The sequence below is a fragment of the Macadamia integrifolia genome, chromosome 7, assembly GCF_013358625.1.
Source record: "Macadamia integrifolia cultivar HAES 741 chromosome 7, SCU_Mint_v3, whole genome shotgun sequence".
NCBI lineage: Eukaryota > Viridiplantae > Streptophyta > Magnoliopsida > Proteales > Proteaceae > Macadamia > Macadamia integrifolia.
The window spans coordinates 29342157-29359610 of record NC_056563.1 but is presented as its reverse complement, the minus strand read 5'-3'; the positions used below and the strand labels follow the sequence as shown (position 1 = coordinate 29359610).

The following is a 17454-nucleotide window of genomic DNA, read 5'->3' as shown; positions in this document are numbered from 1 at the left end:
CATCAGTTTATTCTGATTGATTAATGAAAAGAATGATTGATCGTTCAAAAAATCCTCAAAATCGTTTTATAAAATAAAAAATAGAATATTTTTTTTTTTTTTTTTTAAAGATAGGGAGGGAATTAGGTAAAAGTTACGAGACTTGAACTCGAAATCTCCTAGTGAGCATGGGTTTTTTGTATACCATAGCTCATCAATTGTGTTAGGCAATTATTGTTAATAGAATAAAATGTTTGGTGTCTACTTGGTATATTTCGATTTTTTTTAAACGAAAAGAAGAAGAAAAAAAATGTTACAAACATAAAATGATGGAACGACCAAACCTTGTTCCATCATTTCGGTGTCATTCAAAATATAAAAAAGTGAATAACTAGGGTAATCGTTCATGAAACAGGTTTATCAAACACCCTTTTGTTTTAAAACGGTATTTTGACACAGAAACTGAAAATTATGTTTTTGACATGAAACGTCGTTTCTGAAACTGAATGACTACCAAACACAACCTTAGTATGTCTATCATCCATACGATCTCTCTCTAAATTGGTTTATTTTAAATATCTAGTCCATCAAATTGATTAATGAAAATAATGGTTAGTATGTCTTGTCATTCATAGTATGTTGTTGGTTTACTTTGTTATCTCGACTTAAATAATCCTTGTGTTCATTTGTTTGTGTGAAAAAGATGTGAATTAAATTTGCCACATTGTGTTTGCTTGTCTTCTTAGTTACAAAATTGTGAGGTTCTAAACAAAACCCTGATTTCTGGGTGCCCATTGGAAGATAGTGACTAAAATGGTACTGCAATAATATGGTTCATTCATCATATTAAATGAAAAAGAAAACTAATTATATACTGATTTGGATATCATCATTAATGAAACTTGTTGGATTTTGGGTGGTGAGTGGAGGACAAGTAGTAGTGTGGATTGGGAGGCAATAATGACATTTTGTTACATATGTTGTGGCATATGGTTACAGTTGAGTGTCCATTTCTTGATGATGGTGATGGTAGTGGAGGCATAATAGTGTGGTTATCCATTTTTTTATTTGTACGGACCTTCACAAAAAAAAATTTGTATAAGCAAAGGATGACCGAGTTTCAATCGCGAGTCTTGCCATTGAGAAGATTCATGGGCGAGGATGAACAATTGAATCGCTTGTGACGTAATTATGTATAATGCATTAAAATTTAGATGATTTTATATGATTAATATACGAGTTTGACTCTCACTAGGTACATCTTGGGTCACTCATACAGGGGTCTTTAGTACTCTTCACTGTTTTCAGTGAAAGTTGAATGGTTCTCATTTAACCCCGGTATGATCCGATCCATGCAGTTGTGGGGTCAGTATAGATCTGCAGGACTAGTCAAGCCAAAGGCTTAGATACCCGTCACTAGCAAAAAATATATATATGATTAATGTAGTCAACCTTGCCATGGAGAGGATTCATGGGCAGGGATGACCAATTGTATCACTTGTAATACAATTATATACTATGCATTCAAGTTTTGATGATTTAGTTGGATCAATGTGGTACCCTTAACTTTGTAAGCAAGAAGTAAGTACCAAACCCACCCTTGCCATGGATAAGACTCATGGGAAATGATGAACAACCATATCGTCTACAAATGTAATTATGTACGATGTATCAAAGTTTTAGAGATTTGATACAATCAATGTGGTACCTTAACATTGTCAACAAGTATCAATTGCCAGCCTTTCTTTGGAGAACACTCAAAAAAAATAGTAAGAAAAACTCTATTGGCTACGAAAGCAATTATGTACAATGTATCAAAGTTTTGATGATTTTAAAGGATCAATGTGGAACCCTTATCAGTTGCCAGACGGGCAGTGAAAAATATTTAAGTTCAAACATCTATGACTTCATTCATTTCTATGGTGTAGCATGAAATTGATGTAGAATTGTGTAACATTTCTCTCCACGTTGTCAATCAATTAAATAATTTATTCTTACAAGATTATCTAAATGACACTTTAATTAAGGAATTTAGAATTTGATACCTTATTTTATTTATCCTTGTTTTATTATTAAATGTGGGAATAAAATAATTTAAAAAAAATAATCATTATATCATATTAAAATTTATCATTATCTTGCATATTTTTATTATACCTATGAAATTGTTGGATCTATCTTTATGAAAAAAATATATTATTTGTAACCCATCATGGTGTTAAAATTTGCACAAAAATAATAAAGAAAGCAAAACTTTAAAAATAGGGCAATCATTTGAAGATTCCCATAAATTTTTATTCAAATATTCAGTTCCTACTTACCACCCAAGGTTGTTCAATTATTACTCTAAAAGACAGAAAATGAAGCTTTTAGATGTTTCCTGATTTAGCTCCTTTTCTTCTTGTGGCAGGGCATGTTTTTGCAAAATTTAACCATGGAAAAGGTTGTTTGCCTTTTCTAGGATGATTTCCTTCTTTTAATGGAAGGGGATAAGTAAGGGGCAAGAAATATTATTAAAATAATTGCTTGTGTGGAGCCTAGCTGCTAGGGAGACTATGATTGATAGTGAAAGATGGTGTGGATAGAAGCAAAGATCATTTATCCTTTTCGAATATAAACAAATGGGATTCCAAGACTTGTTTATTATTTGACTAGTAAAATGCAGACTCTGTACGTGGCTAGTTGGAGGCAAATGGTACAATGAGTAAGAAAATTGGTTAATGTTAAAAGGGAAAGGGCTGGGCACGGTGTCACCCTCTCCCCTCCCCATTTTGAGAAGACCTATTTACCATTCTCTACCCAGGCCCATGCTAATTTACCGAAAGTGTGTGGCATACTGGCATGTCATGTCCAATATTCTCCCTACACAACTCAAGACTCCTAGGATGGAAAAAAAATTCATCCCTTGCAGGAGTACCTTAAAGTGGAAAGTAATTTTATCGTGTTCAGGATAAAAAAAAAAAAAAAAAAAGGGGTTCATCATTTTTACGTGTTTTGTGATTAAAAAGAGACCCAATTTTTGAATATTGATTATAAGTTCGATTCTTCTTATCTCTTTAGGACTACTCACACGGGGTATTTAGTGCTCTTCACTGTTTTCAAATTATTATTATAGCTCAAAATTGTCTTGAACCGAATAGTACGAGATTCCAATTAACGAAATTTTTATGATTTCATTTTCATAATAATGTCTCGATATCATATTTGGAATTCGTTTGTCACATTCCTGATGTTCCTTGATCCAGCTACTTCTTGTATATCCGAGATGAGATGGACATGAGTTACATGACAAATTGAACCATTTAATTTGTCGTCACGGATTGATTTGTACCAGATAAATGGAGTTTTTTTATTATTATTATTTTAATTTATTTATTTTTATTAATGAGAAACAAAAATGCCACATTAAGAAAAGCTAAAAAGCATATATATCATCCACTCTATATTAAATTAGCCACCCTAGCTCTCCTAGCCAACTCATGGGCTAAAGTTCCATGGCCATAGGGGTGTTAATCGGTTTGGTTCAATTCGGTTCGATTAACATATATTTTGGCTGAAATCAAAATCACACCGTTTACTAAACAGTTGCACTTTCTGAAACCGCAATCATTTAGCAAATGGTTTTGATTTTACGGTTTTAAATGGTTTCAGTTTCGGTTTATTCCATACAATTTCTAAACGGTTAACAGTCGGTTTGCTAGTTTATTCGCATGTTTACTAAAATTTGTTTTTGATGATAAACGATTTGATTTTGATAATGTGAAATGCAAACCATTATGTTTTGTTAAAACAACCAAACAACTAAGCAAAATAAAATATTTTGATAGAAAATAGTCCCAAGCGCATCTAACAAGTCAGTAAGTAATGCTTACAGCAAATATTTTATTCTCCCCCCCCCCAAATAATGTGTTATAATATTAAAAAATATATATTTAATATGACATGCTATAAGCAAAAATTATATTTTTATCAGTATACATTCTACTCAGTGCGTTGGATTAATTTAATCGGCATTCCAAACAATGAGCAAACTACCTCTATAATTACTTGCAGGCTTGCAACATTCAATCTTTGAATCAAATGAGATACTAATGATATTTTGCAACCACCTTATTTAATCTTTAAATGGGTTAATCGGATCGGTTTTGATGGTTTAAACGGTTCGATTTTCACGATTTCAATTCGGTTTGAAATCAACAGGTTAAACGGCTTGATTTGGTTTCAACCTGTTTAGCCAATCGGCCTGAAACATGAAACTAGAACCGAACCATTTACTAAACGATTTTGCAGTTTCGGTGTAAACGGCTTGATTCAGTTTCGATAATTGATTTCGGTTTCAAATTCACATCCTTACATGGCCATCCCTATTTTGTATATTGAGATAGCCAATCAACCATTTGTTGGCAATCAATCCAAATGTTTACCTCTTCGCACCCTTGCTTTTCTGCCTTGCGAAGCCATAGTAATATTACATTGATCTATGAGTCCTTTGCGTTTCTATTAATTCATGAGTCAAAACCCCACACGTAATTGAGACTTTCCACAAAATATAGAGGATCATAGTTGCCATCACACATAATAACATAAGATATATTGATAATAATCATTGGAAATTTATAAGCATGGATTTTATAGAAACGCAATCCTAAAATGATACAAAAAATAATAGAAAAACAAAAACAAAAAACAATGCACATAGATTTACAAGGTTTGGCAAGATTACTTATGTCCTCAGTGAGATGAAATCTCGCATCTCTGTTTCACTATTAATGGAGAAAGCGGAACTATTGTTCCATTGGGAATCCTGCAGACTGCACTAATACTCCTTGAATTAAACTACGGTGGAATATAAGACATCGTACACCGACAAATTCATCCACCAAAGACCCATATTTTGGATATGAAATCATAGCAAATAATTTGGGTTTTGGAAAGATTAGAAGAATGTACGAAATCATGAGGAGCTCAATTAAAGATAAACTACTTAGTGCTCTGTCAGGACTCCGGAGCACTGTTAGTTAAAACGCGTTTGCCTTTTTTTGTCGTTTAAAACGCGTTTTCCCGTATGCTATTATACAATATGGAAAAAAACAGAAACGGCAAAAGAATCCGTTTTAAATGCGTATCCATTCTTTAAGGATAAAATAGAATTTTATAAAAAAAAAACACCTATTAGTAAAAGTGAGGAGTGAAGACAATATGGTACTTGGTTTTTGATTTTTAACTTCCATACCATTTATAGGAAAAAAATCTCATCTTCTTATAGCCCAATGAGTAAAGAGAAGCTAAAGCTAGCAACATCTCATTTTCTTGTAGCCCATTGGGCTGTTTTATCTTGGGACTCCTAGAGCTTTTGGAATATTAGATGCATGTATACAGGTAATAATATCTCAAATTGCATGAGTATACTACCGTTTTTTTGGTTTCATTTTTTTTGAAAACTATACGTTTAACACTCATATCGTTCGTTTTCGTCCATTTGCCATTCCCTATTTTTTTGACCGTACTATTCATCGTTTTTATCTGTTTAAAACTCGTACCATACGTTTCTATTTTTTTGCCGTTCCCATTTTAACTAACAATGCTCCGGAGCCCGAGAGGACCTGCTATCCAAACGTGCTTGCTAAACTCACATGAAATTAACAGATGTCAATCCTAGCTACTTTGTCTCTCTCTTACAAAAATAACACAATACATCCACATCCATGAAATTCGATAAAATATACCTTTGTAAAAAGATCCTTTATTATTTAACACTTTCCATAATAACCATTTGAACTTGGTGTCATGTTTTTATTCTAGAAATAACTTTTAGTATTCTTGTTTGTGGGACAAAATTTCTTGGCAGAAAAAAGTGTTTGATAATATATAGTAATTTATATTTGGGTAGGTAAAAAAAAAAAACAGAAATAAATTTGTTATGAACAATAATTTCTTTTCTTGAAATTTCTATAAATTTAAATCTCTATATGTCTATTTCTCCCCTCCTTTTATGAGAAGAGAGAGTCAGAGAGATGCTAGTGGTACGCAACTGGCCAGTGAACTCACCCCTCAATTTGCTAGCTAGATAAAACATTTTCTTAATACATCAAGAATAATGAACACCTAGGGCCTGTTTGATTTTGTTTATGTTGTTTCTATATCTAGAAATAACATAAATGGTTATAGAAATGGTTTTTGTCATTTTTTGAATTGCAAAAAGGTATTTGATTTTTCTCTCTGGAAACATTTTCAATAGTATAAGTCAGGTTCAAGACACAAGCGAAGGTACGATGTTGCAGGTATACATTTCACGAGTGAGGGCACGACGTTGAAGTTGCAGGTATTATTCGTGGTGATGAACTTTATAATGATAAAGGTAGTCCAAAATTGTGAAATTCAAACAACCAGGTTGGAGTAGTCACTTCTGGATAGCGAAAAGTTTCAACAATGGGTTGGGGTTGAGTAGATCGAGTGAAATATCGGGTTTTTTATAATTTTTGTTCCTTCTACTTGTCGTAGAAATAAAAAATTAAGTCTGACTTTATTTTTTCATTATTGTTTTCAAACACAAAAATAGGCAAAATTTCAACAGAAATGAAACAGAAAAATCAAACGATTATTGAAATATTTTTATTGGAGCACAAAAAACGGAAAAAACACATTTTCTAAAAACAGATTCAAACGGGCCCTCAACACTCTCTCTCGGTTTCTGCTACTCATAGAAGAAGCTCACTGTGGTGTGGAAGAGAGATTTCTGGGAACAACCATACTACAGTTTCTCTCTCTCTCCTCCGGTAAGAAATTTCACCGGAGATCGTTTTAGAAGGAATCATCTAATCTGAGGGTACTCGTTCCAGCCGGGAAGAGCTTTCCTATTTTCGCCGGTGAGGTTTTTGAATTATTTTCCTCAATTCTCTTCTTTTTCTTGTTCTCAATGTTCAGAAAGATTGCTTCAGCTTTCGATTTTTGAAGATGGTTGCTTCAACTTTTTATTTTTCTCGTTGGTAAATAGTGCTTCAGCTTTGATTTTTAAGTTGGATTTCTCTTCAACTCTGAACCCTAAAAAATTTCTCTAGATCGATCCCATTCTACTAAAATGTTTAGAGCGTTATGAATTTGAAGAGAAACTTAAGTTGAATTTCTCTTTTAACTATTCGATTTTTCTCGTTCTCAATCCTCATAAACCCTAAAGATTGCTTCAACTTTCGACATTGGCATGAACTCCACGGCCGTGATCATAATTCTGGACAGAGGCGATTCCTGTAACTTTAATCCGATTAACCTACGGCTACAATGGTTATATAAAAGATTGTCAGAAATTCCTCAAACACAGGATATATTTGCTTGAAAACACAATGATCTCTTCCATGTCTTTCACCTTACTTGTATTGATACATTTTCTGCATAATAATGAGTTTGAGCATATTGTCATACATTTTGAGCTTGCACCCATGCATGTGTTCCAGTTTGTTGATTTTGAGATGATTTGTTTACTATTTCTTGCCTGTGTGAGGTTGGGTTCTCAATGCGTTCCCCTTGTAATTTAATATAATTTGGTGTGAGAAAGAAAGAAAAAATAAAGAACCATATTGGTATCTTTTTGGTCTTGAAGTGATCGGCCGTATATTGTTCTCTCTTTTTTCATGATTCAAGGGTGAAGCCTAACCTTAACTCATCAAACTTAAAACCATTGTTCTGTGTACCTTTATTTCATTTCCTATGTTTCCAGATTAATTAGCAGGGAACAATTTGATTCCTTCAAAGGTAAGCTTCTATGTGTGGCTAGCTGTTATGGATAAATTGGAGGGGTATCGTATTCGGGTATATGTATATTGTGCAGTATCTGATCTAGTAAACTAATCTGCTAGTCATTAGTCAGCTGGTCATTCATTGTTCTGTAGCTCCCATTGTCAGAGGTTGCTTGGCTGATGCCAGGGTCTGTGGAGTAATTGATCTATACAGAGGAGTAGTTCTCCTTCTCAGGTCATGCTAATGGCATGGGATGCTATCCTCATTGCAATTGGTTAGATATCTGGAAGTGTTGGAGAAAAGAATATCGTGGACGATCTTTGCAATTGGTCTCAATAGTCCTGAAGATTGTGGGTTTTCACTTTATTTAGATATTTATGGATTAGGTATGATGTGTTGTGCTATCTTTGATGTAGCTTTCTATACATATTTTTATGGAATCAAATTTTTTGAGTTTTATTGCTCATTTGCACTTCAATTTTTTTTAGCTTTTAGTTTTATAATATTCTCTACCAACTTTATTACTCTTTATCATATAGAAAAGGGACACCATTTAAGATTGTGTATTAAAATGTACAACTTTATTTGGAAATTGTAGAGTACAAATTTTGGCGTTTTGGAATTCACACTATTTAAGAATTGTGAATTCAAATTTTTCTTTTGACTTTGAGTCCTTCATTTTCAATTGGGTTCATTGTGATGACCTCTTCCCTTGATTAGCATAGTCATCAGAGGGAACTTTGTCTTCAATTCTACAGTACTTGTTTCTATTCACTTGAATGGTCTTAGTCATTCATTTTCCTGGAGTTGATATGTAAAGATTCTATGTTATAAATGTCATATAGCACTGATTTTGATTTCATCGTCTGATATTTATGTTGTGTATTTTGTAGATAAAAATGTCAATATTAAGAAACAATCCCATGAATGGATTAGATGAAATAAGTCCTGAATTGCAACAGTTGAAGGAGGACGTGCGCAGTTTGAAAATTAGATTGGAGAGGTTGGAGAAGGAAGTTGGAACACTGATGACTGTGGGTCGTGTTGTATTAGCTTTGTTTGTTGTAGTCTTTGTATTGTTGATTGTTAAATATTGAAGAAAAAAAAATTGGAAGTTTGATGACCTATTGTGGCTGTATTTGTGTACTTGCATGAAGAACCTTCCATGTTATTAGTAATGAAATGGTTTCATTTTATAAGTCTGGTGTCTATGAGTCATTTTTTATTTACTTACTTTTAATCAAACAATATGGTAATGCCATGTCCCGTCCAAGCACTGGCATCATAGTGAGGAGGGTATCTGGCACAACTACTTATAGTGTGGATGACCAATCTTTTTCCATAGCGAACAGACCAGGGAACTACTTAAGGCTATAAAGATTGTTGTTTGAACAAACTTGTAGGCAGAGAGGCTGTACGCAGGAAGTCTAAACTTCTTAGAAGGGCTTTCAGGGAATGCATTACAATACAGACTAGAGCTTCTTGAAGGGAAATCCTTTAGGATTTTACTTGGGTGACAAATTGGTTTATGAGGCACATTGACATTGGTACTCGTTTAGTGAAGGAAGTAGTTTAGGAGTTAATTTACATTACTGGCTTGTTCACATTGAAGTCCTATGTGGACCTCTTTTTTATCTTCCTTGAATATTTAAGAGGAAAAATTCCTAAGAGAATTCTTCCTACAATCTCTTAAGCACAACCCAAAGAGTGGTGGAACCTAAAGGATCCTGATTTTCGACATTACATGCTTTATGCCCCATTTCTAGGTAGAAGCCATGTAAAAGAGAAATTGTAAGATCTGATCTGTGTAAATAAGATATTTCCAGTAATTTCTTTTCGACACAAGAAATTCCTGTAAAATACTGATACTTTAGTCAAGGATTCAAGGGATGCAACATATAAGACCCTGACACGGTTCATCAACTGTAATCTATGGTTGTTTGTGTGGAAGAGAGGAAGCTGTTCTTGAACCTTGTTCCTAGAAATCCAGCAAAATTCAATTTCATACAAGGATACCAATATATAAACATCAGAGACACCATATGCAAAACCAGAAATAAGGTACAAGATATAGCTAATTTCATCAAAAGAACTCTCTTCTATGCATACTTGGATAATGGAAAATTTGGCAGCTTACATGGTTTGTTGGCATTCTGAATAAAAAGAGCAACCCAATGCTCGAGGCTTCTGCTATTGCAGGGTCTGGGAGGGGGCAAGTGTATGCAATCTTACCCACTGCTTCGCAGAAGAAACTGTTTTCAAGTTTTGAACTTGTGACCAATATGTTGCAATAGCGCAACATCTTCCCATTTCGCATTTCTGAATATTACTCTAAATATCATACATGATGGAGGCACCAATTAATTTCATAAACTGAAAGAAGGTACTAAAAATCAAGGACACAGAATTACCTTTCAAAGATATTTCTAAGTTCAGTAACTGCAGTAGATCTTTTCTTGGTTTGGAGCTCATAAATGACAATTTTTTATTTAAACCATTCAACCCACTCTTCTCTGTGGACGTCTCAGGTATTAATTTGTCTCTTTCCTCCATTGGCATTGGGGGTGTAACCAATGAAGAAGATCTCAATACTGACCTGACATACCTTTGGCTCATTTCAACATTTATTATTATTATTATTATATTTTTTTATGGAAAATAAAATATATTCAAAAAGGAAAACTAGGATTGTACAAAAGGGGCAGTGATAAATCTACCGTTTGCCACAGTCGCTTCCGCTGTCGAAGCGAAGAAGGATACTTGTTTTGAGTTGGGGGAGTAGCCTACAGATTACATTAGTTAAGGATTTGTACATTTTCAAAAAGACAGGTGCCACACTCAATGGCCATAAAAAATTTTCTAGATCAAAAGAAAGTTTATGTAAGTTTTCTGAGTTAGTTCAAATTTCCGTCAGTGATAATTCACGTCCTATTGCAGATTGTGCTCCAAACAAAAGGGCCCCAGCGCTTCTTTCAGTAGAATTTCCTATCATTAAATAATCTGTTATTAGGAGCAGTTTTTCATCTCCATTCAACAAACCTACAACTGCCCAACTTGTTAAACCTTGTTTAGGCTTAAGCACAAACTAAAACATTGCACTGTGCTGTAAATGCTCTAGGTGGGCTTTGATTGTGCTGTGGTCCTGTGTTTGGTCATGATGCAGTTGCATATGCAATGGGTCCTTTTGGTAAAACCATTTTGGAGCTGGAGCCAATATATCATGGGGTTAGGTTTCACCTTCCAAAAAATTATATTATTCTTATGGTTCCATATAAAGTAACATAAAATGATAAATTATGAAAGAAATGTTCTCGATCATGTGTCGAAAAGTTGTTGAACTTAAAGAAATACATAATAATGTGTTGAAAATAAGGAGTTTGGAGAGCTGTGGTATTTAATCTCACTGGGCAGGCAGCCCATATGCGTTTAGAGAAATCGCATGATAGGAATAAATGCCAAACGGTTTCTTGTTTTGCATTACATAGGACACAGAGATTGTCCATGGGAGCCCATTTTCCTAATATATCCCTTGTTGGAAGCCCTTCGTTAGTGATTCTCTAGAAAAAAATCTTAAATTTTGGATGGATATATGTGTTTCAGAAGAAGTGCCACCAATGTGAGTAGAGAGATAAGCAAGAGCCACTGCTTCTTCATGATAACTTTAGCTGAACCTCCAAGTATGTTGAGAAGGGGAATGTATCTCATTTATAACGGATTTTTTCTCTATTCAATCCATGTTATACGTCACTTCCTCTATGAGGATTCTAATATTTTTGCCATTTCTGCAAGATATATAGTAAAGTTGAATTGTCGCAATCATTGTTTCAATAATCGATTCTCTATGCACATTAATGATGTAACTGTGGAAAGAATTGTAATCGTTTTACCCTATGTGACTATAACATTCTCCCAATCATTCCAGAACTTCGAGAAAAACACTCTTGTTTGAGAGTGTAGCGAAATGACCATCCCACCCCCAATGAAAGGCTTAAATCCCTCCCTTGTTGATGCTTTTGATTGCGATCACATAGCCCCTATGCTAATGAAGGAACCACACTCTTGAACAAAAAACTCCACCCCCTTAAATTTCACTTTACTTTGCATCCAAAATCCTTTGCTATAAAATGTAAAATGTATCATTACTAAATATGATAAAAAATTTAAATAGTTTATACAATCACATGAGATAATGATTACAAAAGTTTATTTTTTAAGTTTGAAAATCACTTCCACCAAACATAGAGACTATGAGCACATTGATATGTTCTATGAGTTTGTATAGGTTTTGTTATTTACACGATTTCCTCCGTGTGCATTCACTTTTTTTGGGAAAGAATGTCTGCACTCACTAGCATTAGAGGAAACTCACTAGTTTGAGTTTGTCAAATTGTCAAAAAAAAAAAAAAATTGTGTTAATTATTCTTTATGTCTAACTCCTTCCTCTATTTTAAAAAATCATATAGTATCATTTCTATTTCAATTTCTTGGGATGATTTTTATTTTGGATATTGTTTGATTTGATTTTTGCACCTTATTTTAATGAAATAGAAATCAAATGAAACAAAAATTCTGTAACAGTTGTTTTAATTTTGAAATTGAAAACTGATTTCACTCTTGCTCTTTATTGAGCACACTGTTAATTTGGTGGTTAAAGAAGTAATTTTAAAAATAAAACATCACCCTTATTTTTTATTCTGTGATCAATATCAGTAAATTTCCTTTCTTAAACCCCCAAAAAAAAAAAGAAAAAAGAAAAATTATGTGTTATGAGAGTGAAAAACCAAATTTTCACCGTTTATGCTTTCACATTAATGAGCACGTGTTCTAAACGGCACAATATTGAGGTTAAATTGGTAAAAACATAATATATCGCCGCGCAAGTTGCAGACTTTCCGTTTCTTCTCCAACTTCATCTCTCTCTCTCTCTCTCTCTCTCCCTCTCTCTCTCTCCATCTTGGCACACTCTCCTTCAGCCTTCGATCGCCTCCCTCAGAACAGAACGAGCACGCTCCGGTATTTTCCCTTCCTCTCTTTCACTCTTGCATCTCGCATCTCTCATATCTCTATATCTTCCGCCCAACAGCCCCCCTCTGTCACTCTTCTCTCCATCTCCGACTACGCTGACCATTCCTCTCGGACTACGACGACGATCGTCGATCTCCCTCTCTGTCTTTCTGTAACTGTCCCGCTCTTCCTTAATCCCTCTCTGTCTCCCTGACTGTCCTCTCTCCCTTTATCTCATCTGCGTTTGCAGAAAACTTTTTTTTTTTTAAATTGTTCATCAGCCACTGACCAATCTCCCTCTCCCTCATTGACAGTGTAATTTCTTGAGAATATTACAATCCGAGATCTAGAAGTTGGCAACACCAGGTAATTTTAATCGACTTCTATCTTGTTCAATTTTGTTTTATTTTGTCCGGTTGAATATGTTGATCTGTTATGCGGCAGTTCAATAAGGTTAAAGAAATGGTTGCTTTTTGGTGATACTTTTTCATTTTAGCCAACCTACATGATGACAAGAACTCTGTAGAATTTCTTTTCAAGATCAATCAGATATGCGAAGGCCAATAGGAAACAAGTGGGGTTCCTTTACCCTCTCAGAAGACTTTTCTAACTAGCTGATTTTTTTTTAGTCGCTGTGTCACAGGTTCCTTAACAGATATTACCTTCTGCGATTGAAAGAATATATGGGTTGGGTGAGGGGTTAGGATAGTAGATGATTAAGGTGCATACTGATTTTATAATCTAGATTATTTTTAAAGTGGAGAATGGTCTGAAGGATGATTAACAGTGATGGGATGCATGCCGAGATTAAAATTATGGAACAGAATGAAACATCAGATGAAAAAGGTTCAAAGTTTGATTAACCGATCAAGGTGTATGTGATGTAATTTTGCAGATGAACATAGATAATTTGTAGAACTCAAACATGGATCCAATAGTTGTAACTGACCTGGTGATTTGGAATTTCTGAGGCGGAATAAGAAGTCAGATGAAAATAGGCGCAAAGTTGGATTTATTGATCAAGGTGTATGAGATGTAAGTTTGTAGGTTAATGCAATAATATATAGAACATCAAACATGGAATTTGCAATTGTAACTGACCTGGTCAATTGGACTTTATATGGGATTCGAATATTTGATTCGAACGCTAGTAGGTTTGAGCAAGGTTCAAGGTATCGGTTTAGACCAGGTTTTGACCCTTGGGGAGACCGAAATTTCAGTCGAAACCTGGGAAATTTCAAGAAAACCACGGAATTTTTCCTGATTTGGTGTAAGTTTAGGTTTCAACCCCCAAATAGTGTTTTTTTTTCCTATTTTTTTTGTATATATTTTAGACATTTCTAACACATTCACATCATTAGTTTCATAATAAAACAAATAAAGTCATACTTGTGTGGTGAACCAAAGGTTCGGTAATCATTACGCTGAGTTGTTGACTGAAATTTTGAAACTATACTACATAATTACATAGTCTACACTATATATAGTCTACAATCTATAACAATACATAATACATAATCCAAATGATCCAAAATTAATAAAAATATTACATCATCATGAGTTATCTCTCAACACTCGACAATCAACACTCAAGTACTCAATATTCAACAGTCAACAGTTAAGACTCAGTACTCAACACTCGACACTCAAGTGGCAACACTCAACACTCAACAATCAACACTCAACATTCAACACTCAAAAGTCTATTCCAAGTAGATTGTCTAGGCGGTTTCATCCCACGAGCTGCGTAACACTGCAGATGTCGTAGCCGCTCTTCTGAATGCACCACATATGCGTCCCATGACATGTTTTGGGCCTAATCGTCTTGGTAGTCTGTCACTACCCATCTATAAGATGCATCATCAACATTAGCTAGGTATCCCAACCTAGATGAAGCAAGAACCACCCTTAGATTCAACTTGGTTAGGAAAAAAATGAAAATCTCCACTATTTCCCCAAGTTTCCCACTCCTTTGAGCAAAAACTAAGAAGAGAGGGTCAAATTCTTCTAATAGAAGGCTTGGGTTTCTTTTCAAACTAACTTATATAGGACCTGGTTCCACCCAAAGGGTCAAACCAGTCAGTTTGGTCGAAATTTCCCATGTTTTGGCTGAAACATGGGAAATATCGTTAAATTTGGTCGACTTTTAAAAGTCACAGGACATATCATTTCGACCCCTGGCGATACGGTCGAAACCTCGCAGTTTTCAATCGAGTTCTCAAACCATGGGTCTGAGAGTAGAAGAAGAGAAGAAATTGAAAGAGTCTCTCTCCAATGCTGTCTTTAAAAGAAAGTTTCAACTCAACTACCCTGCTCAATTCTGTTCTTTTAATTTTCAGATCTATTTAGCTTATCTGTTGCTGCTATGATCTGCTAGAGTTAAACTCAATTTGCTTCAATAGTCTCTGATTTATTTCTCTCTTTAAGCTCTGTTTTGAACTCTGAATCTTCTTATGTAAGAGATCAGATGCTGATTGTAAGAGATCAGATGCTGATTATTGCAAACATATTTTCCATTAAATGTACTAGGCAGTAGATGTAGCTGCTACTGGCTGCAATTGCATTATTGCATAATGCTGTAACTTCCAGCTTTCCCATCTTATACCAAAGAAAACATCCTGATTTGGTTGATTCTGTAACATCAATTTTGTAGGCATTTCCTGAACTGTCAGCCCCTCTATTCCTTTTCCACCCCCCGGCCATCCAAGTCATTGGATGATTTAAGACCCTGCTTTCATGGTCATTTGCATTCACTTTGTCATGGCTCAAATAATTGGTGCAAGGTAAGAAGTTGATACACAATTTGTGTTTCAGGCTCTCGATAGGTGCCGTCTTGGAGATGAATTTGGAAAAAGGAAGGAAAGCTCCATTCTGCAGGTTTGCTTCTTCTCATATTTGTTGTCATCAAAGGTGCACTATAACATATATTAACAAGTCACAACGTTACAACAGTACAAAATCTTTCAGATCTTTGATTTTCAGCCAGTTTTATGTCGTGAACTCTTGATATATGTGAATATTATGTGGCTGGAAGCACTGATAATATGATATATGCTGTTTCATGTGTTCAATTTTTGTTTTTGTTTATAAATGCTGATCTGAATTTATTTTAGAAGTTGGGTATGTTTAACTCTTGCTTTGATATAATAGATGTTGAATTCAGAACACATTGTAACACTGATTATATGATATATGTTGTAGCCATGATTAGTAACAGATCTATTTGTTTTAAAAGAACAGAACTGCACTAACAATGAAGAAATGAGAAGTCAAAATAAGCTGAAATTTTTGAGACTTTGAGGCTTGCCTTGCCCTTGTTTTGAAAAGGAGTCACAGTTGTTCCCCTGTTGGGGGGGGGGGTGGTGGTGGTGGAAGATTGCAGTTTCATCCTTTCTTCTTACTAGTTAGAAGTCGTGTACACCAGCCACCCCACACAACTGAAAAAAGGAGGTCGAGCTTTTTCTTCTCTTTCAATCTGGACTGTGGTTTGAAAAGAAAGATGAAGCCAAGACCATTGAACCGTTCATGCTCAGAAGGGAACAAAACAGAGTCGCTGCTACTATTGCTTGTGAAATTCCATAAGAGAATATGAATTGGAAACGAAGAAGAGAATTCAAAGTTTCAGAATAACATGTAGCAGAATAAGAAATATAAGTGGCCAAAAACCCGTAGAAACTTAAAATTCTTTTTCTCCGTCGACCATCCAATTTATGAGGTATTCCTTCCATATAAACAGAATCAAAATCCCGACGGTTTTAGAACTCTAACTTATCTAAAATAAATTCAATTTAGAAACTAGCTCTGGGTGAGCAAGTTGTAATAGGTAAATCTAACTTACCTTTCTGATCTAGACATGAGAACTTATTTTCTGTTTTCAGTTTTTAATCCCTCTCAACCTTAATCTGGATCAATAAGTAGAACTTTAAAATTATCCTCATAGACACTTTGTATGGGTCCAACATTTTATAACTCTCGTGCTTCCATGTTACATCCTTTGCTTATTTATTTCAGATGGATCTTGGAATGGGGATTGAAGTAGGTGTGAAGGGTGATGCAAAGGGTCTGAGAGAGTCATATTAGATCCTTAAGCAGTTTCTAGCCAGCGGCTTAGTGGATATATACATATTGACATAAAGAGTGGAGATAGAGAGAGATATTTCATCTGACAGGCTTCTTGGCCATATGGAATTTTGGAAAATCTGTGGGACTATTTAATTATTAGTATAAATTCAAGTCCCTCAAACTACCAAAATCCAAAAGATACATCTCACAACAACAAAAAGTCAAGAAACTTTCTGTCCAAAACAAAAAACTCAACCATCATTAGTTAATAAACTTGAACTTGAAGCAAGTAATAACTAGGACCTACCATAGTTTCAGTAAATGGAATAGAAAAAGCGAAAACTGGGATACCCCCAAATTATAAAACTCTAAACATATCAAAAGGAAATAAGAATAGCATTGAAAGACTAGCAATACTAGTAACGGAAGATTCAATCCACTCCATAGAAGACTAACAACAAAAGGAAAACAGCCAATGCTCAAGAGCAGTCCACACACATTCAAAGCTTCACTCCTTCAAATCAGAACTGGCCTTGTATCAAACTTTCTGGTCGTTTCATCAATCATTACAACTTTAAATCCTCAAAAGAACTAGACAAGGGACTAACTAAAAAGATTGACCTGACAAACTAACCAAGTTCAAGCCCTTCTTTTTATAAACCACACTCCCACCCCCCC

The 17454-nt window shown here is 34.7% G+C and overlaps 1 protein-coding gene and 1 long non-coding RNA gene across 4 annotated transcripts in view; both read left to right on the top strand.

The window, feature by feature from the left end:
• Positions 1 to 6418: 6418 nt before the first annotated feature.
• Positions 6419 to 8909, top strand: LOC122083879. The gene is made up of 2 exons (XR_006141744.1): positions 6419 to 6845; positions 8604 to 8909. It is a non-coding gene; the product is annotated as an uncharacterized LOC122083879 (long non-coding RNA).
• Positions 8910 to 12599: 3690 nt separating this feature from the next.
• Positions 12600 to 17454, top strand: part of LOC122084017 — a 24157-nt gene continuing 19302 nt past the window's right edge. For 2 of the 3 annotated variants that reach the window (XM_042651996.1, XM_042651998.1), the window contains exons 1-3: positions 12600 to 12723; positions 13029 to 13080; positions 15529 to 15591. The gene's annotated coding sequence lies outside the window, so the exon portion shown is untranslated. Of the gene's footprint in view, positions 12887 to 13028; positions 13081 to 15528; positions 15592 to 17454 lie in introns of all 3 variants that reach the window. The other variant, XM_042651997.1, reaches the window with a different exon arrangement.